This window comes from Crinia signifera, chromosome 1, assembly GCF_055691185.1.
Source record: "Crinia signifera chromosome 1, ASM5569118v1, whole genome shotgun sequence".
NCBI classification, from domain to species: domain Eukaryota; kingdom Metazoa; phylum Chordata; class Amphibia; order Anura; family Myobatrachidae; genus Crinia; species Crinia signifera.
The window spans coordinates 217,814,367-217,824,058 of record NC_139217.1 but is presented as its reverse complement, the minus strand read 5'-3'; the positions used below and the strand labels follow the sequence as shown (position 1 = coordinate 217,824,058).

At 47.5% G+C, this 9,692-nt stretch overlaps 1 long non-coding RNA gene across 1 annotated transcript; it reads left to right on the top strand.

Moving 5' to 3' along the window:
* Positions 1-3,535: 3,535 nt before the first annotated feature.
* LOC146027233 (uncharacterized) lies at positions 3,536-9,415 on the top strand. The gene is made up of 3 exons (XR_014454720.1): positions 3,536-4,707; positions 8,507-8,619; positions 8,783-9,415. It is a non-coding gene; the product is annotated as an uncharacterized LOC146027233 (long non-coding RNA).
* Positions 9,416-9,692: the final 277 nt, after the last annotated feature.

Below are 9,692 nucleotides of genomic sequence, written 5' to 3'. Positions count from 1 at the left end.
TCCCCAGGCCCTGACGGCTTTACAGGAGAATATTACCGTATACTCCAAATCCATATCACACCAACCCTGCTTGAACTCTACCAAAAAATCTATAGAGAAGGAATTGTATCCCCTCTTTTTAATGAAGCCTTCATTACACTCCTCCCCAAACCAGATAGGGACCCCACCTTACTGTCCTCGTACCGTCCTATAAGTTTACTAAACGTAGACTATAAAATACTAACAAAAATAATAGCTCTACGACTACAAACAATACTACCAGATATTCTTACCCAGACACAAATGGGTTTTGTGCGGAGTAGACACTCCGTAAGGGTGGTACGTGCAGCCCTGGCGGCGGTCATAGCTTCGCACAACTCACCTAACTCCCGCAACATGCTCCTAAGTTTGGATGCAAATAAGGCATTCGACATGATTCTATGGCCTCACCTGTTTCACATTCTGGAGAGAAGGGCATTTGATTCGGACTTCCTCCAATTCATACGAACAAAATACCACAACCCCTCGGCCTCACTACTGATAAATGGATCCAAGGGTTCACGCTTCTGCTTAGAAAAGGGAACCAGACAAGGGTGCCCACTATCACCGCTCTTATTCAACATAGCATTAGATCCCATCCTACGGACATTACAGACATGGTCAGAATTTAAAGGAATAAAAATAGGCACCCAGGAACTAAAACTATCAGCCTTCGCTGACGATATACTACTTTATATCGCCAACCCCGAACACACTCTACCTTTACTTTTAAACAAGTTATCTTCCTTTGAATCCATAACTGGCTTCAGCATTAATATGGACAAATCATCTGCCCTTTTACTTTACGGTCCAAAGGCTCCTCCCTCATGGGCTCTACAATACAAATTAAAATGGCAAACCACATGCATCCCGTACCTAGGCATCCTGATACCCCGAAACCCAAACACCTTATACAGCCTAAACATAACCAAAGCCATCACCACCCTATCTAACAAAGTAGCCAAATGGGAACGTCTCCCTTTATCCTACCTGGGATGTGCTAACTTGCTAAAGATGGCAGCGGTCCCGAAACTGCTCTACCCATTACAAATGCTTCCAGTCCTACTAACTCAAAAAGATGCACAACAGATCACCTGCATTGCCCGCAAATTTATATGGGCAGGAGGTCGTCCACGCATCGCGATGAAAAAACTCACACAACCTGTATTTAATGGAGGTGTTAACGTTCCAGACATAGGGCCTTATTTTGGTTCATTCTTTCTGACAAAATCCTTCTTAGATGGACAAAACCATGTGCACTGCAGGGGGGGCAGATGTAACATGTGCAGAGAGAATTAGATTTGGGTGAGTAATTTTGTTTCTGTGCAGGGAAAATACTGACTGCTTTATTTTTACACTGCAATATAGATCTCACTTTGAAGTAAAACCCCACCCAAATCTAATTCTCTCTGCACAAGTAACACCTGCCCCACCTGCAGTGCACATGGTTTTGCCCATCTAATAAGGATTTTGTCAGAAAGAATGAACCAAAATAAGGCCCATAGTTACCTACAATCACGCAGCTTTATTTCGGCACTTGCGGGACTGGCTACACTCTAGTTCTGTGTATACTAACACCCCCCTGGAACAGGGCTTCTTGAGTGATACGGGTCTTGTGGGTTTCCTACACCAACATGACCAAGAACTGACTGACCAAATTAAAACCAACCCTCTGCTGTGGTCAACTAAAAAAATCTGGCACATATTAAGACACAAAACAGGCCTAAATCAACACTACTCCCTATTCCTGCCCCTGCTCAGGAACCCAGCATTTCTGGACGGCATGGCTGCTCATCCCTACACCGCATGGGCAACAATGGGGATAAAATCGGTTGACTCCCTGGTAGTAAAGGAGGAAAGACGAGTTCTACGTTTCTCAGAACTGACAGCTAAATATCCCATGGTTAGCCCATACCCCTTAGCCTTTATGCAAACCAATTTCTATGTGAAGCATGTGATAGGTCATTTCTCTGATAAGGACTGGAATAACACCCTGGACACCATGTTTACTTATCAGGTTCCAACCTCAAAAGCTATTTCTATCCACTATACCTTTCTGAGACAGATCTTGGACTACACCAAGATCAAGGGTGGCATGGCCACATGGCTTGACCACTTCCCTACACTCTCAATTCCACAATTGCAGAAGGGCCTTCTATATTCCCGACAAACCCTCAAAGCCAACATGTACATTGAGCTATTCATAAACATTTATCAGAACTCTTACCTATCCCCTGTAAGACGCTTCCACATGGGAACATCAGACACCCATACATGTCCAAAATGCCGCTCTGACAACGCGGATACATACCATTGTCTGTGGGCATGCCCCATCATTCGTTACTTTTGGCTGCTAATAAAACGATACGCTGAAGCAAATATCATTACATATGTCCCCTTTACTCCAGAATGGGCGATACTGGGTATATTCGACCCAAACACCCGTATGACAAAAAAAAGCAAAAAACTGCTGTTGGCTTTGAGTGCAGCGGGTAGGAAGACTATTCTCCAGGGATGGATTGACCCCACACCTCCACAATTTCCCCTATTTCGGTCTAAGCTACATTTCCTGTTCAGGATGGATTGGGTGGAGGCTATGGTAGACAGAGATACAAAAGTGGGCAAATTCTTCATGTTGTGGGACTCTTATATAACAACTCTCCCACTGAACACCAGGAAAATGTTACATAATAGCCTGCACTCTACAACGTGGTACCTCAGCCAAATGGCTGCACAGGCCCCACCAGTCCTTATTCAATGATTACTTGCAATGTGAAACAATGGGTGACATTTATTAGAGATCGATGTTGGGTTTTTGGTGATTTTTATCGCAAAAACGGCCGTTTTTTTTCCCCCCCAAATCGACTACTTAATGGGTGGCGATTTGCGGCATAAATCGCACTTTTTGCCGCTAATTCGCACTTTCTGAAGTGGCGATTTACAACATCGCATCCAGATGTTTTCCCATTGAAAAAGATACAAATCGCTAATTTAATGTCTGCCGCATTTGGAAATCGGCAGCAAAATGCGATTTTTGCCCCCCCAAAAAATAGACCAAGTACAGGGTGGCTAATTGCCAAAAATCGCCAGCGTTTGAGCGTAGAAACGGTTAAATATCTTACAGGTGACCCACATACCACTTACTAACTCCCCTACATATACTCCCACATGATTATGGACACCTGTGAGGCTGTTTGAGATGGACATTTTGCAGAGTGGACTGGAGGTGCTAGTGTGTGAGCTGGGGCGTTTGGAGGAGCTACGCAGGAGGGATGCTGCTGCCCACCAGATCCAGGTACCCCGACCACTCCGTGCTTTGCATCGGTACCGTGCTAGGGTGTACCTGGACTCCCTCTCTGATCAACAGGTGGTGGACATGTTTAGGTTGAACCGACAGAACCTGTTGAACTTATATGAGCAGGTGAGAGATGATTTGGACCCTTGTGGAGGGCCAACTATGCAGTGTCTGGGATGCAGAAATTAATGTGCGCCCTCCACTTGTTTGTCACAGGCTCCACTCAGTCTGTGAGCTCATGGGCCTTGGGGGTGTCACAAGCCACTTTCTCTAAACATTTTTCTCAAGTGTTAAATGCATTAAAGAAGCTGTGGCGCACATATATCACATTCCCACGTTGTGAGTCCGAGTGGCAGGACCTGAAGGTGGCATTCTATCGGCTCTCAGCATTTCCAAATGTGCTGGGAGCCATAGACTGCACCCACATTGGGATTCGGGCCCCGCACGTGAGGGAGCATGTCTATGTTAATCGCAGGGGCAGACATTCCCTCAATGTGCAGGTGGTCTGCGATGCCAACCTCAGAATTCTCAGTGTGGTTGCAGTCTACCCCGGGAACTGCCATGATGCCTATATCCTGCGGCACTCAGCTCTCTGGGACCGTTTCCACAACAACACCATGCCAGAGGGCTGGCTACTTGGTAAGTCACTTACCACTGTTTACATGCTGTTTGCTTACCTATGTCTTTACCTTTAACATCCATATGTGTAACCTTCTAATCAGGAGTCATTTCTGTTGTAATTCATTAGACCAGCCCAAACAATATAGTATAGGCTGCTACTATTATGTACCAATTACCCACATGATATGTGACCACACAAATCCCTTTACATGTTAGGTGACTCAGGATATGGGTGTCATTCGTGGCTCATGACACCTCTGCGGAACCCACAAAGCCCTGCACAGCACCGCTACAATGCTGCACATATTGCTACCCGCAATGTAGTGGAACGCACCTTTGGGGTGCTGAAAAGCCGATTTCGGTGTTTGGACAGGTCAGCAGGTACACTGCTATACCACCCTGCCAAAGTGGTTTTGGTTGTCCATGCTTGCTGCATGCTGCATAACATAGCTTTGGGTCAACCAAATTATGTAGATGTGGCCCCTGCAGCAGTCGTGCAGGAAGCTCAAACTACTGATGTTGTAGTGCGAAGTACACGGAGGGGGGATGTGGTTCGTACACGGATGATCCTGCAGCATTTCACAGGTAATTTGTGTGTGTACAATGAATAGTAATGGGGAACCTGCAACACACATACATTGGTAACATTACATTTTTCCCTGTCCATGTTAATTGCCCAGAAGCAGACCAACAATAATCGGCAACACCTGCAAGCTACCCCACCACAGCATACTTTATGCCTGGCAACATGATAACACCTATAACAATGTCAAGTAAGTACTGTAGTTTTCTGTGTGTACAAATGGTGGCAAATAGAAATTAACATAGGCTTAATGGATGGAGGTGACATGGATCATTGATCAGAGGTGGTTGAAATGTTGCAAAACAAGTGGCGCCTACATACAGTATGCAATTCCCAATGCTTATCCCCTTGAAATGTGACTATTCCCTTAAAATTCCATGACAAATAAGGGTACTTGTTTCTTATCACGGCCACAATCGCGGGCATCGTGTGCCTTAACTTTAAGGCACACGATGCGACGCGATGCCCACGATTTCCCCATAGGCTTCAATGTTAAAATATTTAACATTGAAGCCTATGCGATGGACCCGATTTGTCGTGTGCCTTAACTTTAAGGCACACGATGCGACGCAATGCCCACGATTTCCCCATAGGCTTCAATGTTAAAATATTTAACATTGAAGCCAATGCGATGGACCCGATTTGTCCATAGGCTCAGAGGCGTAACTAGAACTTAGTGGGCCCCATAGCAAAATCTTGAATGGGGCCCCCCTCCTCATTGGCACTCAGCGGTGAAAAATAATACACACACATTGGGACTCGTAGGAATAAAATGTAACTGGACCAACACAGAGGTGACAAAAACAGACAGAGGTGACAGGGACACAACAGAACAGGAAGGCAAGAGAGATGGGTGACAGGACAGGGAAACGACTGGGAACAGGAGAGAGGGGACAGCAGGAAAGAAGTGAAACAGTCAGGACAGATGTGACAGGGTCAGGATAGAGCTGACAGGGAGAAGGTAAGGACAGATATGACTGGACCAGGATATACTGAACAGGGGTGGCAGGGCCATGACATTGGGGACAGGACAAAAGACAAGGCAGGACAGGGTTAGGCTACGGAGGGGGGAGTTAGTGTTAGGCTGTGGGAAGGTGGGGTTTGTGTTAGGCTAGGGGGTGATGGGGTTAGGTTAAGGAACTATTAGGGAGGAATATGGTCAGGGTGCAGGGGAAGGGATTTAGGGTAAGGGGGTAAGCCCTGTCAGGATTCTCCACATTGGGATACCAACCATCACTGGGTTATTGTATGTATCCTGGAATACGTAACAAGGCTACAACAGAGGTGTCAAGACCAGGACAGAAGGAGAAGATAAAGGATCAAGGGGGCAGGAACACTACAGAGGTGACAGGGAAGACAGTACAGTGGTGACAGGACAAGGACAGAGAGGCTGAGGACAGGAGAAATGAGTGACAGCACCAGGACAGAGGGGACAGGACAGGGACAGAAAGGATAAGAACAGGAGAGAGGAGATGGGACAGGGGCATGTCAGCAAGAACAGGACAGAGGGGACATGACAGCTCCGTGGGGTCAGGATGGAGGGCAGGAGTAACTACAGAGAGAGCAGGGACAAGATGGTGGGAACAGAGGTGACACGCTGGATGGAACAGAGTAACATTTTTTTTTTTAATTTACTCACTGTTTTACCTGGTGTTCTGTGGCCGGGACTGGCGTCAGCAGGTCCTACCTCCTTGCAGTGCAGGTCACTGCCGGGGGTGCATGCACTTTCCCCTGAGCAGCAGTCAGGGGGACCTCCGCTGGTTCACAGGAGTGGCTAAGCTGGGGAGAGGTGCGCGGGGAGTGGGTGCTGAGAGCGGGCACTTGAAGCAGGAATCTCTCTGCTTCTGCTCCCGCGCAGCGCGGCCGCCGCTGCATAGGTTCCTGCTGTCGTGAGATGATGATGTCACCATCATCTCACGAGTGTCTCCTGTCTGCTGTCACCTGTCCTGTCTCCACTAGGGTCCGGCTGAGCAGTGAGCACAGGCAAAGTGAGTGCAGCCTGTTCAGGGTCCCGGCAATACCCCCTCCCTCTTATTATCCCCTATCACTACTGGCGCAACTATGGAAGTGTGGTGCAGTGGGGACTGGGCTTTGGGGCCCCCCAAGTGGCCGGGCCCCATAGCAGCTGCACCCCCTGCACCCTCCATAGTTACGCCACTGCATAGGCTTCAATGTCAAATTATTTTAACATTGAAACTGAGTCCATTTAACATAGTAAAAAATGGGAAAAGGCCAAATAAGGGCCATTTCTCATTGGCTATGGCCCCGTCATGTGTGTAAAAAATAATGGCCCCCCATTGTGGCCGCCACCCCCACGATTAACGCGAACCCGAAGCGTGGCGAGCGCAGCGAGCCCGCGAGGGGCGGCGGTGCGCGTCCTCCGACCTTTTCATTCCCCTACTATCCACGTCGGTGTGGAGTTGAGAATAGATTAGTGTGGCGAGCGCAGCGAGCCACCGAGCCCGAAGCGTGGCGAGCGCAGCGAGCCCCGCGAGGGGATGCTGATACCTTCACAGATCCCTGCGTCCCCTCGCGGGCTTCACAGGTATCAGGGTCCCCTCGGGGGCTCGCGTTGCTTGCCACGCTTCAGGCTCGGTGGCTCGCTGCGCTCGCCAAACTAATCTATTCTCAACTCCACGCCGACGTGGATAGTAGGGGAATGAAAAGGTTGGAGGACGCGCACCGCCGCCCCTCGTGGGCTCGCTGCGCTCGCCACGCTTCGGGTTCGCGTCAATCGTGAGGGTAGCGGCCACAATGGAGGGCCATTATTTTTTACACACATGACGGGGCCATACCCAATGAGAAATGGCCCATATTGGCCCTTTTACCCTTTTTTACTATGTTAAATGGACTCAGTTTCAATGTTAAAAAAATGTAACATTGAAGCCTATGGACACGATGGACCCGATGGACCCGATTTCTCCATAGGCTTCAATGTTAAAATAATTTAACATTAAAGCCTATGGACACGATGTACCCGATTTCTCCATAGGCTTCAATGTTACATTATTTTAACATTGAAGCCTTTGGAAAAATCGGGTACATCGCGTCGGTCGCGTCGTGTGCGTTTTGGTATGCACCCGACGCGACCGACACGATTTTTTCAGACACGACCACCACGATAGAAATTGTGGTGGCCGTGCTAGGAAACAAGTACCCAAATAAGCACACACAACCCAAAGTCCCGTGTCTGCTAAAAGGTGACTAGTTGACAATACATAATAGAACAGTGTGGGTAATCATTTGTAAAGAATGTCAACAAGTTGGCTGGATGCAAATAATTTTTACTTGCAGAAAAATTTAGCCATACACTAGGCCATAGCATATCAAAAATTTGCAGGAACAATCACTGCATGAGTGAAGGAAAAAAAGAAAGAACATGATACACATGTAAATGCATGTTTAAATGTTCATGTTTAAATACAGCCCGGGTATTAGCACCCTTACCACTAGTGGCACCACCACCCCTAGTACGGACACAACGCCGTGGGGGAGTAGTGGGGGACCCACTCATGGGTGTGGAGGACACACTACTGCTTTGGGTAGATGTGGTTTGGTGCTGACCTAACAAAGTAGTTGCACTGAGGCTGATTTGCGTTTGTAGGGACATCAACGCAGTTGTTTGGCCATTAATAGCTTGGGTCTGTTCAACCATATTGGCATTTAGTGCTCTAAAATTAGTAGTTTGACCCTGAATGGCTTGGCCAATTTCTGCTAAGCGTGTGTCTAATGTGTCCCTACATTAGCCCGCACACTTTGAGAAATTTGTCTCATTTGCAGAGCTATGTTACGCACATACCCCTTTACGGTTTCTAGTTGGGTGGTCTGCACCTCCATAAAAGCTAGTTGTTTGCCCTTAAAAAGATGGATGGATTGCGCCAACTCCTCCGCACTAGTGGGGGTGTTGGTGGCTGCAATGATTGGGGGCTGCTGCCTATGTGACTGCGTATAGGGGGCCTCATTGACTGGGTGTGCTTGGTTTTGTGCAGGTTCCAACAATGGCACCGTCTCCAGGGTGATTTCACTCATGTCGTCCATATTTTGCATGGGATCCGTAGGTTCAGGCATCGGTTGTGAAGGACCTACACATGAGAAAAGAGTGGTAAGTATGCTATGCAGATTGGTGTATGGCGGGTCATGTTACCTTAGTTGGAATGGTTAGGTGTTGCTCATGCATTATGCATTGGCACAGGCTACTGTGGTGGGGTCAGCCATGTGTGAAATGTGCAATGTGTTTGTGTAACACTATGATATCTCACCTGCAGACTGGACAGTGTGAACAATCGGATGTGGCTGATGTTGGTCAACAGCAGGCTGGGACTCCAGAGCTGGAGCTGTTTGAAAGAAGAAGACATTTTCCATTATGATCATTTGCACCTAACTGTCACTTTTTCAAATATGCTGATAAAAACTTTACCTAAATCAAACTTTTTAACTCTGATATGATTCCATAAGGAATGTGAAGACTTTTAACTGAAGTGGCTATTTCAGTATTATGACTGTGAACGAGATTTTGAATCCACTTGCAAATAACAGGAAAGACCAGCAGATTACACATGTAACAGTGACTGTAAAGTGCTTTTCCAACTACCCAGAGGAATGATATGGATTAACAATCAAGTACACTGCAGGCCTACAGTGATTAGGACAGCACACATTAATTGGATCTGTGGAACTACATAACCCAGCAAAATGCACAGTCCATTATTTAGCAATGCAAGGTAGCAAAATGTGATTTTGCTGGGATATGTAGTTCCACACACAGCAATCTTTTGGACACATAAAGCATAGCACCATAATAGCATGCGCACATGACATAGCAAAATGTTACATTGACATGTGTGGACACTTACCAGTTGGCGGTGGAGTGGGGGGCCTGTCTGTGTCGGCAATGTGGATGCCGGGAAGCACCTCAGGTGGGATGATTCGGCGTAGAAGCCTTAAAGCGGACCTCCTGCCTAGGGCCACCTCCTGTGCGACAGGCCTCCTTCTTCTCCAGGGCAAGCTTGGCTTTGAGGAGGCGCTTGATGTCATTGTATCGCTTTTTGACGTTGCGCACACTCCTCTTGTGTGTGCTAACTGCATTTACCACGGAGGTGATACTGTCCCACATCCCCTTCTTCCTTGCCACACTTGTGCGGTGATGGTGAGGACCAAGTAGGCGGTCATACAGGG